The 14831-nt window shown below is 38.9% G+C and overlaps 1 protein-coding gene across 7 annotated transcripts in view; it reads right to left on the minus strand.

Annotated features, from left to right (window-relative positions):
* The window catches only part of PARD3B (par-3 family cell polarity regulator beta), a 645413-nt gene that overhangs the window by 510238 nt on the left and 120344 nt on the right, over nucleotides 1–14831 (minus strand). Inside the window, exon 1 of one of the 7 annotated variants that reach the window (XM_039494277.1) lies at nucleotides 12995–13016. The exons of the other annotated variants lie outside the window; for them this stretch is intronic. The gene's annotated coding sequence lies outside the window, so the exon portion shown is untranslated. Of the gene's footprint in view, nucleotides 1–12994; nucleotides 13017–14831 lie in introns of those variants that run through there. 7 annotated transcript variants of the gene reach the window in all.

The raw sequence follows: 14831 nt of genomic DNA on the forward strand, positions 1-14831 counted from the left end.
AGCCAGGGTCCCTTTTCGACCAGGTGTTCCAGTCGAAAACTGAACACCTGGCAAACCTATAACGTAGGGGATGGTTTGTTTCCCAAAAATTACACCTCAATAGTCAATTCTCTCCAGCTTTTATATTCTATATGGAACTCTATATACATTTCGGAACTGATTTTGAAAGCATTGGAATTGGAATTTCATTACCACAAATGAACAGGTCTTCACTACCATTACTGTTTCCTGTGCAACAGAGGATATATTTAGTAAATTCCCCTAGAACACTCTGGGGTTTTCTGCCTATTCCATCAATGTGACAAAATCTGAAAAAAATGCAGCAAGACACAGCTAATGTTGGATTGCTTACATTAGTTCTACACACAATAATATTTCAACAACAGTGAGTATGGATCATTGCTTTATTCAAATTTCTATACAAAGTACCACAGATTTTTTTTGCTTGTGTTTATTCCTAGGAAACAAACACACACTTATTGCCAGTTACTAGAAAAGTTAATGATCCACACAAATACAACATGAAAACTGAAAGGTATGGGAATTGAAGTTTCATCCAAGCAAAGTGAAAATGAAATTAGTTCTGTTAATTTTTACAAGAGTATTTACATATTTTCCAGGTAGCACTTGAAAGACATGGTTATTCTTTCCATTATTCCTGCAACTTTTTTTTCATTTGAGTGATGGATGTCAGTCTCCTTACTAATGTCTCAGTGCATCTTCCATTTATATAAGATTTTAAATTGTACGGTGTTAGAAGTTATATGTTAAGCTCAGAAACTTATTCTTCACATCTGAATGCCTGTGTTACACTCAAATCAAGTGAAATGAGTTTGAAGTTCTCAAATCTAGTCCCCAGTAGACACTTGTCTGCATTACAAAACTTCCATAAAACATAGCAGTCTGACATCTGACAGTCCAGGGGTTCTCAAACTGGGGGCCGTGACCCCCTCAATTGTTCACAAGGTTATTACGTGGGGGGTTGCAAGCTGTTAGCCTCTGCCGCCAAACCCTGCTTTGCCTCCAGCATTTATAGTAGTGTTAAATATTTTTAAAAAATGTTTTTAATTTATAAGGGGGTCACACTCAGAGGCTTGATGTCTGAAAGGGGTCATCAATACAAAAGTTTGAGAACCACTGGTCTATGATGATGAGGTGGAAGACTGCATTAGCAGTGTATCAGAAGTCAGAACTGAGGTCCACTGATAGAGCTATATTAGGGAACACATACACTAACTCTTGAATCTAGTCACAGTGCCAGCAAACTGATGAAAATATACAAACACACCAACAGCAAACGCAAAATGTATAAAATTCAATACATCTTACTTCTGAAAGTTAAGGTCTATTTAATGTTTCAAAGAAACTTGAAATAAATTTCACACAGCTATCTATGGTAGTTTACAAGCAATGGTTGTACAATTTGGTTGCGATGAAGGAGAGGCCTATAACTCAGTTCTGCCTAACCTGGTTCAAGCTATCGTCTTTTGCCCCCGCAATATGGATCAGGAAGCCAAAGTACTGCAGGTGCACTGGCTCAGTCAAATCCTCCACTACACAATGCAGTGCAATTGTATTTAGCAATTGCCAAAAGCCAGCACTCCTAATAATAATGGTAGGAATTATGGACTGTGTATATCAGTAATGCAGGGATACAACCTCAGTTGCCACAGATGATGCATGGGGATTCACCAATTCTGTCAAAAACACATCTGCTGTGCAAATGTACTAAACTCTTACCCAGATAAGAAAGATTAGATAGAAGTATTGTCCCTGGAATAGTTTTCTTGCATAGCATAGAAACACACTTAAATTAACTTGCCATGATGCCAGCTTCAAATCAAGTAAGAGCAAAAACCCCTCATAGCAGCAGCAGTCTAAATCACAAAATAGCAGTAATGGTAAGAGACAGTGAATCTGTTTCCTTATACAATATGGCTACTATCCTTTCAATCTGACTTTGAACAAGCAGGGGTGCCAAACTAAGGTTGTAATATTCAACCTTCACTTGATATTTATCTCCAGGGCAGAAAATAATTGGATGTAGCACCTATTAACTCAATGTCATTCTGCTAATTATTCTTTAGTAATATTCTCATTTTTTCCCCTCAGCACTGTATTTTAAACAGGATTAACGTATGCACTGGTGAAATTATTTTCAAGAATATCACATAATACAGTAATTACTCTCAAACTTCCCTTTAAATAGTACATAAAAACAAATCTCAAGAGACTGATTTATATTGAACTTAGAAAATGGTGGGGGTGTCTACCTTTTTACTTAAAAATAAAAAAAAATCTCCCTCCTTTACTTTTTAGAGATAAATTCTGCAATCACTGCCAAGACCTAATCAATGATAAAATTTCAAATATTAGCAGTAACCAGAACCATGAGCCCACCTCAGCTACACAACTACCTCCCATTTCTGTATTGCATCCACACAAAAGCTACAGAAACCTCCAAATTATTATTATTTTGTTATTTGCACTTAAATTTGGCTCTCCAAGATACTTTAACTTTAACACATTAATCAGTGGAATCTGCCTTATATTTTTACTCCTTTTGTTTCTATTTTGATTGAGGGAAAAAATCAATTTGCAATTAAATGTTTTCATGTTCTACATTAAATATACCTTTGTTTCAATTCTGTTAGCAAAAGCAAGGACATTACCACTTCATATCAGTAAACTAGATGACTTCCTAGGCTCAAATATCACTGTATTTGGTCATACAATAAAAACATATTGTATGGAATAACTTCAAAGAAAAACTAACTTGTGAATGTGAAACGAAGCAAGCTTTACCATACAGTGTCACTGAAAAACAGGTGATCGGACAGTCAAAATTGCTCAATTTATAAAATATATGTAAAGAGCGCTACAGAAAATTAGACACTAGGGTTAGAGCAATGACCAAATTTAACATACACAAAGAGTCAGGAAAACAAATACCATTGTGAACTCCAGTGCAACCCTCAGCCCCAGAAATGCTAAAGGGAATAGTAACAACAAGAAACAACTATTAGACTCTGCAAAATACAAGCCAGAAAAATCGAAAGGAACTGAACATTTTCTGCCAAATTACCAAAAGGAATAATTTGTAAAAAAAAAAAAAACAACAAAGTAGTTCTGAGTATAATTGAGAAATAGGATCCATCTCCCACAACTCTACCTGAACTGGAAGAAATCATCAGGAATGTTTCCAATAAGACCCCTCTTCCCCCACCCAAAAAAAAAAAAAATGAAACAAAAAAAACACCCTTTCCTAGAACACTGTCCAAACATACGAAAGAGTCTGCAAAATACAGCATGAGGACACTAAAATTACCAGTTTTAGATCTTTAGTATTTCTACATACCATTATTTGATTGATGGCTGGTTTATTTTTTAGACTTGACAGGATTAGATTTTTTATTGGTATATGCACAAACCGGTGAAAAAAATAATTCCATTGAGAATAATCAAAATTTACACAAAAGCGAAATTTAAAAAAAAATGCTACTTGAGCACTTAGAGTTTGATTTAAGGATATTTACTTTGTGTATTTTGACATGTGATGTTGACAACTTGTGTTTTAATACTATAAAGCTTTAACTTTTTGCATGTGAACGTCTACTGTCATTAAATAATGGTCTGATTTCCCCACCACCACAATCCCATTTCTCATAACTGTGGAAATTTAAATAGATAAAAAATGAAAAAAATGCTTAAAAATAAACATCCATATTATCCATCAAAATAAAAATAAAATAAAAATTGAATTCTGCCAAGTTCATTTATTTTATTATGAGTGCTCAGACGAAGTCTCAGCTTTAGAAAACTGTGCAATTTTAATAAGTGTTAAATTGCCCACATCTTAGACAATACGTTTCTATAAAAGACAATTGAGTCTATGCAATATATAGACTTGGTAAAAAAAATTCTAATTTTGATGGATAATATTGATTCTTCCCCCCTCAATTTAAAATATTCACAGTTGCAGGAAATTATGAAGGGTCACACAAATATGTAATGATTCGACATTGAGATTAAAAAAGTTCAATCTTTATAATCACAAAATTGTCAACATCACATCAAAATATATAAAGTAAATATCCTTAAACCAAACTCTAATAAGTTCTCAAAATGGTTTGGGTTTTTTTTGTTTGTTTGTTTGTTTTTTTTGGCATATCTGAACATTTTGAGCATCAATGGAAAGTTGGGGGGGGGGGGGTTGTCAGTTTCTGTGTGTACAGTGAAATTGTTCATCTAGGATTTACTAATAAAAAAATCAAATACTTCCAAGCTAAAATCACACAAACATATACGCTCAAAGAATCTTAATTTTTTTTGTATGTGTGTGTGTGTAAGCACGCATGCTAAATACACGTTGTATATAAAGGTTTTATCTGCATGAACTTGGCATAGTCTCGTTTTTCACAAGCAGAAAAGCCTTAAGTGATGAACATCATGCTAATATATATTTTTAATATGGCATATGTTGCAAAGAAATTTTATAATCCATATACCTCAATCTATAAAAGCCAACTGCAAAGGGATAGCCATAAAATCCTTTTAAGAATGACCTAATATGGCTTTTACATATATAAAAATCTTGTTTCATTTTCAAACCTAAAAATCAAAAGACTAGTTGTGCTAAAGGCAGGGGCTTGTTTTCATTTTAAAAAAAGGGAAGATCTACTCCATTCCAAAGCCATAAAATGCAACATAAGGGTCACAAAATATCACACCTTGACTTGTAATTGACTTGGACCGCAGGCAGGTATATTTATGAGGGGAAAAGACAGACATGCTTCTCTGAAACGCTGCTTATAAAAAACTGGTGGCTATTTGACAATTCTCAGTTGCGTGGAATGCTGAAATAAGTTCCGGGGAAGAAGGTGGATAGATTATTCTGGGGAAGACAAGTGAAGCATTCAAAGGGGCATCAGAAATACATTTATCACCCACCTGGATAATACCTGCAGATACAGAGTATGCACACACACAAGTTATATATTTTTAAAAACAAATTATATTACATACATACACACACTATTTTTGATTGGACACACAAGAATGAAGTTAGGTTCTCTCAGCACTAGTGACAGAGGGCAAAACAGTAATTACTAAACTAGGAGCTGGTTGTGAACTGTTCCTACTCTAGAGAAATATTGTATGTTATTCAGAGAGACTTTTTCACCTAGAGAGATTTAATTTTTTATGTTAGAGGGCAGCTCCTCCTCTGTGAGCCAATGCCATTCTGCCAGAAAAGCTCTTGTTAACATAAGAATGGCCATATTGGGTCAGATCAAAGGTCCATCCAGCCCAGTATTCTGTCTTCTGACAGCGGCCAATGCCAGGTGCCCCAAAGGGAAGGAACAGAGAAGGTAATCATCAAGTGATCCATTCCCTGTGCATTGAACAACCCATGTTATAATAATAAACTACATCATTAGGAGAAATAGAAACAAAACAAAAAAAAAAGAAAACCAGCTCTCCCCTGCACAATAGTATGGACGACTGTTTTTCTCTGATGAACATGTAATGCAGTATAGTGCACTCCTACTCACGATCTACTTAATCAATGCTTCTCTCAGAGCCAGACTGAGAACCCTTACTCACACAAGTAGCACCACTGACTTCAACGGACCTACATGTGTAACAGGTCTCCAGTGTGGCTAAAGGAGTCACAATCTGGCCCTAACTGACTGAGTCAAAAGACTATGGGGCTCGGAGTGATAATTAACTAGACTAAGATGTAAGTAATTTTATTGGAACTTAATATTCGGATGCATCTCAAACACATGCTGGTTCTATGAATTTGATCCTCTAACAGCATCTTTTAATCTCCATATTTTCCACCGCAGTGATAGATGCTGACTGCCTATGAAATGTTGCACTCCTGTCTGCTAGCTTGTTCCTTCCATGCCAATTATTCATGCTGGGCATCTTGCAACTACCCCTTGGACTCAATAGGCAGCCAATTCGGTCCTATCCCACTGCAGATAATGTTCTCTCTCAACTCCACAGGTCTGCCCTGTAACAGGATTTCTCTTCAGAATAATGGTTTCTGTAAAATCAGATTCCCCATATATTGGTGCAAAAAGTCATCTGCTGAGACGCATCAATAAACAAGAATACCTAGTTCTTACACAGTATTTTTCATCAGTAGATCTCAAAATGCTTTACAAAGGAAATCAACTATCATTATCTACTCCTGGGATGATTCTGTGCTGATGCAGGGGAACAGAACTCATACGGCCCACATTTTTCTGTGCTCCCCGTGCAGAAAAATGCATTAAAAAAAAATCTGCTGCCTAGGCAGCGTGCCTGTTCCAGTATGCCTGGAATAACCTCAGAGACGGGGGCTGGACATGCATGCCCGCATGATCACTGTTGGGGGCATCGAACTCTCACCCTGACAAGCCCTACCCCCTACACCTGGATGCCTCCGACAAGACTCCCACCCCACTGATCCCCAACTAGCTGCACCTGGACCCCCCCCCCCATCAAGCCCCGCTCCCACAGCACCCGGACCCCCTGGCTCAGCCCAGCCACCATCACCTGGATCTCCTGCAGAGTCTCATTGCCCCTGCACCCAGAACCCTCCAATGAGCCCTTGTGCATCCAGATCTCCCACTGAGATGCCCACACCCAGATTGCCCCACACAGAAATCTCTCACCCCTCCACACTTGGATCCTGCTTGGCTGAGTCTGCCTACCCATACCTGGTGCATCTGGCACAAAGGGGCAGGCCCTGGGATGCTTCTGGGGCAGGCCCAGCCCTTGCACTGTGTCAGGGTCAGGTGCATCCTCACTGCTGAGTCCCTGTACTGGGGGAGGTGGGGGATTCAGGGTGATCTTCCACTTCAATGCAGCCAGTTGGCTGTGCTCCCCCCTGCCATACTGGAGCCACATTTATTTATTTATTGACAAATAAAATTTGCAGAATTTGGCAGAATTGTAAAATATTGAGTGCATAATTTTTAATTTTGGGCGCATAATTCCCTCAGGAGTAATTATCCACAATATATAGATAGGGAAATTGGATTGTGCTGAATTTTGTCATTGTACAGCAGTGGTTCCCAAAATGGGGTTCATGAACCCTTGGGGATTTATGAAATTTATCAGGGGGTTCTCAGAAAAAATTCTGTAACAGTGGACACAGCTGTCTCTAGGGACTCTGGGTGCGGGAGCCGGCAGCCCGAGCCCCATGACCACGGCTTCCTGGCAGAACATAAACTTTGGTTGGATCAGTGCACTAAAACCAATATAACTGCACATCCAAAAGGACTCTGCACAACATTCAGACAATAGTTTCCAGCTATGTCAGGTGATAATGACTGGCTTCGCAACCCCTTTGATGATACCATTTTCTCAACATAGATATTGAGCACTGAGGAAAAAGAGAAATTGATTGAGATCATCTGTGATTACAAACTAAAAAGGAGTTTCAGAAGTCTGTCATTGATAGGGTGAACAGATGTCCCAATTTTATAGGGACAGTCATGATTTTTTGATGCTTTTTCCTCACATAGGCACCTATTACCCCCCACCTCCTGGCCTGATTTTTGACACCTGCTATCTAGTCAGCCTAGCTATTGATCAACTTTTGGCTGAGTTTAAGAAATGAGTACCCCCGGCTGGCAGAAAAAGCTACTGTAGCTTTATTAACATTTTCAACAACATACTTATGCGAGAAAGCATTTTCCTCATAAGCATATCTGAAAATCAAAATACAGAAGTCCCCAGCAAAAGCCAAAATCAAATACAGAAGCAAACAATGGTGAACCAGACCTGATTCCGGACTTCCAAGAGCTATGCAGATCAATGCAAGTGCATCCATTACACTGAGGAGATTTAAACTTCAACGCTCCTTTGAGAAATGCAAAGGGACGTAGATATTTTTTGCTGTTTCTAAAATTAAATAGGCTGCTAGTGTTGTTTTTAAAATTATTATGAAGAAGAAGTTTAAGCTTTGTTGTAGTCCTGCGTTGTTTGCCTGGACTACTCAAGACCCGAATGCTTGTGGGAGGAACTCTTTATTTCAGTTTGCTTCTTAAATACCTTCATGCTATTTCACGTCTTGTACTCCTTGATGAAACATGTAGGAGGCTTAATTGAAGTGATCTGAGCTACAAAAGTGAAATCTTGGAAGAGTGTTGCCATTTTCATAATGTAGTAAAATTAACAACAATGATAAACAACAACATAATAATAAATAGTGTGTAATAAGCATGTTTGTGATAAATGAAGTGGGAGTAGCTCCCTTTTAGGGACACTCATCCAGCCAGCTAGCTGTAAAATCCCTCATGTCTGTTCTCTGCTTGCTTTACCTGTAAAGGGTTAACAAGCCCACAGGTAAAAGAAAAGGAGTGGGCACCTGACCAAAAGAGCCAATGGGAAGGCTAGAAGTTTTTAAAATTGGAAAACAAGACTCCCCTTTGTTGTCAGTGGTTGTTCTTCGGAGAGAGGCGACATGCAGCAGGACTGCTTTGTAAAGCTTTAAGCCAAGTATGAGAAATCATCGGATTATACCTAGAATTACTTATTTGAAACCCCCCAAATACGTAAGTAAATTAGAAATGTTTAGATAAATGCAATCGGGTTTATTTCTTTATTTTGGCTTTTGGATCTCCTCTGTGCTAACCCCAGATGCTTTTGTTTTCTTGTAACCTTTAAGCTGAACCCCCAAGAAAGCTATTTTGGGTGCTTAATTTTTGGAATTGCTCTTTTAAAATCTAGCAAAAAAGTCTAAATTCCAGTGGTATCTTTTTTCCTTTTTGTTTTTAATAAAATTTACCTTTTAAAAAAAAAAATAAAGGAAATAAACCTGATCTCATAAAATGTCCATAGTGACAAGATTAAAACTACTTAAAGTAACAGCCAATATTGAAAATAATGTGTACTACTTGTTCTCTGAAGAAAGCAGTTTTATCCCATTTCCTAATCCATTTCCCATTTCCTAATCCACACCACTGTACACAAATCTGGGTTAGAATGACCCTAGTTTAAAGCTTTTAACTGCTATAGCGACACTCAGGAATTACCATCCAGTCTCTTGTCCCCAACAGAGGTCAGCACCACATGAAACAGAGGGTGGCTTAAACTTCTCAAAGCAGCCGCGCGGCAGCGCTGGCGGCGCGCGCAGCGCTAAGCGCCAGTAGCGTCAGCGCAGGGAGAAAAAAAACTCTCCCTCCAGCTGTCTCCCTCTCCCTCCCCCTGTGGGGGCGGACAGCGCTGGCGCTGCAGCGCTGGGGCTGGCCTACACTGGCGCTGCGCGCGTAGCTTTGCAGCGCGCTGCTGCAGAGGTGTGTTTTCACCCTGCTGCAGCGCTGCAAATTTGTAAGTGTAGCCAAGCCCAGAGACACAATGTTCGCCCCTCCCCCCATTAAGGCTTCTCCTAATCCCCCCCAAAATTAGAGATTCATTTAAACGATGAAGTATGATGTTTAATATTTCTTCCAAAGCTGGTTATCATTAATTATAGTAACTTGTTTTCCATATCAATGTCCAATCCCCATTTTTTCCCAATCTTGTTCAATTTTTGGCCTTACCAACATCTCATGGCAATGAGTTCCACAGTTTAATTATATATTTATAGGCCATGTCCAAATCCTGAAATTTCTCCCTCTTTCCCCATACAAGGAAACCATTTTTAGGTTAAAGCTACTCCATAACCTGCATTACAGGTATGATAGTTATCATGTAGACAAAAAAAAAGCTTATAATTATTCATCAGTTCATCCATTAATTAGAAATTAAAAACTCATAAGTAATTTAGCGATCAAATAAAATGTTCTCAAGTTCATAAGCAATGTGTAAATTCACTGCTACACTCCCTTTAAAAGGGGGAATTTCATTAACCTCAATGGTGTTCTATTAAGTTTATAGAAATGTAAATGAAATTCAGAATAAGGCACAAAGAAAGAGTTACAGCTACAGCATGCTACAACAATAAAATTGTTAGATAATTAGGTTGATCACTATTCCAGGATCACATTACATTGTACATATTACAATTTAAACATGAACACTGTGTATTTGTAATATTTGTGATTTAAGTGAACTTTAAAAAGTTACCATATGTCTACTTATCTTAAAGAATATCACTTATTACTGAAGAATTGAAAGAAAGAATTACAAAGCAAGTTAACTATATAATGTAATAAAAACAGTTATTGTATACAAGAACAAAAGGCCTCCCAAAAACACTTATTGCATAGTGTATAGATATTCCTAAAAATATCAGTTTCTGATGTCCACAATCACTATAATTTTGACTTCTAAAATCAAGCTTTTGTTTAACAAAACAAATATGCTCAACATTTTTAACATTTTAAACTAAGTTCACAGACATTCCTCTTATCTAAGCAAATTACTTTTTTTTTAAATGTACATTTACATACAAGAAATAACTTCATACAGAAACCTAGTACTCAACATATTTGCACTGCAGAACTACAATTGATTTTTTTTTTTTTAAAGGGAGCAGATTTTCATTCTGCCTCAACCAAATTGTCAGTTGGATTCTGATTCCAGAATCTTTATTACCAGTGATGATGTAAGAAGCAGAAAGAACATGGCTTAATATCAGAGCCCAGCATTGGCAGTTAAAAAAATAAAGTTTTTGTTTATAATCTGAACAAAAAGTTTATATATCAAGAACACTGGAAAAAAATAACTGTAATTTACAGACAATGCCACATTGTTAGTTACAATCATTACCTTATAAACATTACAATACCTTAAAATAAAAATTGCATCGGTTCTTTTTTCTTAATTGTACCCCTACAGTAAGTATATTACTATGGTTTCATTACAATCAATTGAAAATAAAAGCCATGGGACTAGAATTAACACTCATCAATAATCTAGTATTATACTATTGTACCTAAAACATAGAAGAATGCTCCACTTCTCACTTCATGTTTCACCTGAATGTAAGTGGACTTTGAAAAGGAAAGAAAAACTAGGTTTAAGCTGCACATCAAATATACAGTTTCTGGCCTATAAAGAATTAGAGAGAATCTATTATTGCAAAAATAAATTCCTTAAACCCAATGCCACCAATCACTGCCGAGGGAACACCAATAATGTAAGCACTTATTTTCTGAAACGTTTATGCTCTGACTATGAAACGCTGCTATGTAAACGAGGGTTACTCTATAGCTCCCGTTCTTCTTACACCTCACCTATCGTAGACTAGGATCTTCCTTCGAGCTTTTGCTGGCAGGCAGGCCTGCTAGTAAAGAAAGTCTTCTCCAGAGAATCTGCTGACAGTGCTTCATAGGGAGAAAACTGACAATTAGCCCCCTCCCCCCCCCCAGCCCCGGTTCTCCTCTTCAGACACATGCAGTTTCAAGAGGCCAGGCCAGCTTCTCCCACAGCTCCCGATTTATTCTGGATAGACACCTTTATATTCACTAGGAGAAGACAGTTGCTTGCAGCTTTTTACAAGGTTCCAGCCACCATATTTACTATGTAATACATTTTTTTTTAAAGTATCTTTCCTCCTACCCTATAAGTTTCAGGAACTTATAAAAGGCTTTCAGTTACTATTTGGGTAATTCCAGGAACTGGGAATCTGCTGCTGAGCCTGAAGCTTGTGCTGTTTGGTACTCTCCAACAATTCACACAAGTATTTTGTAATGCCTCAGAAAGACACGACAGGGAGACCTTATAAAGCTAAATCTATAAACTACAACAGAAACATCTCTTGATAACTTCACTGTTTAAAAAATAAATGAGCCAAAATTATGGAGTTTTTAAAAAGCTTTTCTTTATTATTTCAGACTCGCAAATTTTTAGCCACTGACAGGCTGAAATGCTTTTAAATTCCATAATTTTAGCTAATAACTATGGTTGCTTAGGTTTCTATAGTTACTCATGAAAGGGTCATGACTATCTAAAATGCATGCAGTCTCACTCATAATTAACCACATCATGATAGACTGACAACATTTAATGATTAATTAGGCTAAGACCTCAAATTCTTAGCAGGAAGTAAAGCACTGAATCCCACAATGCACAGAACACTTGTTGGAGTGGCAGAGAACACAAATAGATCTAAATTTTTAAACACAGGTCCTCAAATAGTCAATACAAATATAAATGTATCTTTGGGTTCTGGCAACACAGGGAATTTAAAGTCTCAGCTTATGCACACGCCAACTAGAGTACGCAGCAGGCAGACCCAGTACATCCTTTTCCCCCCACAACACTGTCCAACCAATTACCATAATCCTGTTCTGGAAAGACACCTCAGCCCTGCCCTCTTTCCCTTTCCGACACTCCTCCACCCTCAAAACATAGCATAAAAGGATGTTTTCGTCTCCATGCCATGCCATCTCTTCACGGACCTTCCAAACAGAAAATAGCAAATGTGCTGAACACATGACACTTTCTGACCAAAACCACCTGACTAATGGAAAATATAAAATTTAAGATCAGATATACTCCAGATGTGGACATGAATCAAAGATTTTGGGAGTAAACGCCAGTGTTTTATCCATGTAGGATATATTAATTTTTTAGCACTAATTGATTATTTTCTTTACTGAGACTTTAAGAATGTTGCTTTTTATACCACATGCCATTTAACTCAATGACTTATTTTTTATAGTCTACATTCAATATTTTCAACAAAATATACTCCATTTTGCACACATGCATAACACGTCACAAAAGGAAGCACAACAACACTTGAAAATGATTAATATTAGTACATTCCTACATCAGCTGTGCCAGATATTCGCTAAGGAGGAAAAAAACATGCAAAGTGAAAAGTAAGCAATGAAGCTCTGGCAAAAGGAAAAAAGATGGGTTGGAATTCTTAAGAGTTGTAAAACACATTTCAGAAATATCTGACTGCCTCGATCTTCTCAAACATGTATTACGTAGGCACACAATCTGCACCTTCCCAGGGTCCCCCCAAATGCCTTAAATTACTCTTAACCTTCCTACCCTAACTCTACAATCGAAGGCTCTGGGTTCAACCAGAGGTTCTTACCAGCAAAGAGAGCTCTTGTCTGAGACTATAAATGCACTTCCAGGTGGAGGCTCAAAAGGGACAGAAGAGACGTCTCTTTCTCAGGGGGATCTAAAAGTTCTCCAAACGTACTGCACACAGCCTCTGGAAGAAACTCTTCAAAGTCCATAACAAGTATGAGGGAGGGGAGAGGAAAGCAGAAGGGGAAAAGACAACTTTCCGTGAAAAAAAATGTTTGGTTAATGTATCATTTTCATCATACTTAAATCAACGTTGATTTCAGCACTTTTAAAGGTGACCTGATTTTCAGCATGAAAAAGTGAAGCACACCCTCATCTCACCCCATTTATCCATAAGACAGGTGTAGCAAAGCAATCCAGCCTTCGGCTTCCACCCAGACCCCCAAGTCAAATATGATGGGGATTATTGAAAATATTGTTTATCATATTAAAAGTTCTACCAATCCCAAAAGGATCGGGCACATTACCTCTCGGGTCAATGAATGCTTCAGATCTTCCTTACTCTTACAGCCAATTTGTATTAGCTAAAATAAAATTTATTTTAAAAAAGAAGAGAGAGAGAGTACTGGTTAAAAGATGATTATACATACAAGACATGAATATAGTCCTCAGGTCAGTTTCACAGTAGAGATGGTGAGCTTTAGAATTGCATAGAGTTCTTTTAGAATTAGTCCACAGATTATAGTCTAATGTCCAAATATTCTGTAACAGGGCAGTCCAGGGTGTAACTGGAGACCACAGTCTTGTGACTCCTGATGAAACTTCAGCAGATCTAAGGTATTCATTGACCTGGGAGGTAATGTGTCCGATCCTTTAGGATTGGTAGAACTTTTAATATGATGAACAAGATTTTCAATAATCCCCATCTGTAGCAGGGTGGAGTCCCTGCTCCGGGGTTTTAAGGGGTTTGAAAGCAGCTTGGCAGGGCTTGAGAGCTGCTACTCTCAAGCTGGGCTGATTGGGGAGGTAGCTGCAGCTGGGCCACACCCCAATCAGGCCACAGCTGGCCCCTATAAAAGGCTATGAGCCAGGAAACCAGGCAGTCTCTCTCTGGCTCTAGAGAGAGATGGGCCTGGCTGCTTAGGAGCTGAGACAAGGTACCTAGAGTGAAGCAGGGCCGGGGACAGGCTAAGGAGCTGGGGAGCTCTGGCCTGGAAAGCCCCAGGCTGCGGCCTAGTAGAGGGCCAACAGGTACTGTGGGTTGCAGAGGGCAACCTAGGGGTAGGCCAAGGCAGCAGGTCCAAACCCAACTTTGCCTGTGATGAGTAGGCTGATACTGCAGTCTGCCCCAGAGCGTGGGGCTAGACAATGACTGGCAGTAGCCAAATACTGAGGCAAGGTAGGGATAGAGGGTGGGGGTTCCCTGAGACAGAAGGGGAGACCCAGAGAGAAAGGGGTTACTGCTAGGGGGCAGAACCCCATGTAATAGGGCACCGGGTCCAGGGAGGGCCACGGGGGGCCTAAGAACAGGTGGATCACCAGCCTGCAGAGGGTGCTCCAGGGCTGGACTGAGCTAACTTCGGAGAGCAACCAGTAGGAGGCGCCGCAGGGGTGAGTCGACCCATTTACACCATCATATCTGACTTGGGTGTCTGGGTGAAAGCCCAAGGCTGATTTGCTTTAAGGGAGCTGTGTTCTGGCGCAGCTGTTTGTTGCTAGTTTGGTAGATCTAAGTATTAGAATAACCACCAGTTTTGGGGATTGTCTGCCCCATTCTTCGCAGTCTTTCCTAACTGAGCAACCTCAGCATCCCGCCCCCAAAACCCGGGTCACAGGGTACGGGAATGAAAGCTTCCCAGCTGCTCACTAATGTGCCTCACCCTGAAGCGGGACAGTAG

This window comes from Mauremys reevesii, linkage group 11, assembly GCF_016161935.1.
Source record: "Mauremys reevesii isolate NIE-2019 linkage group 11, ASM1616193v1, whole genome shotgun sequence".
Lineage (NCBI taxonomy): Eukaryota > Metazoa > Chordata > Testudines > Geoemydidae > Mauremys > Mauremys reevesii.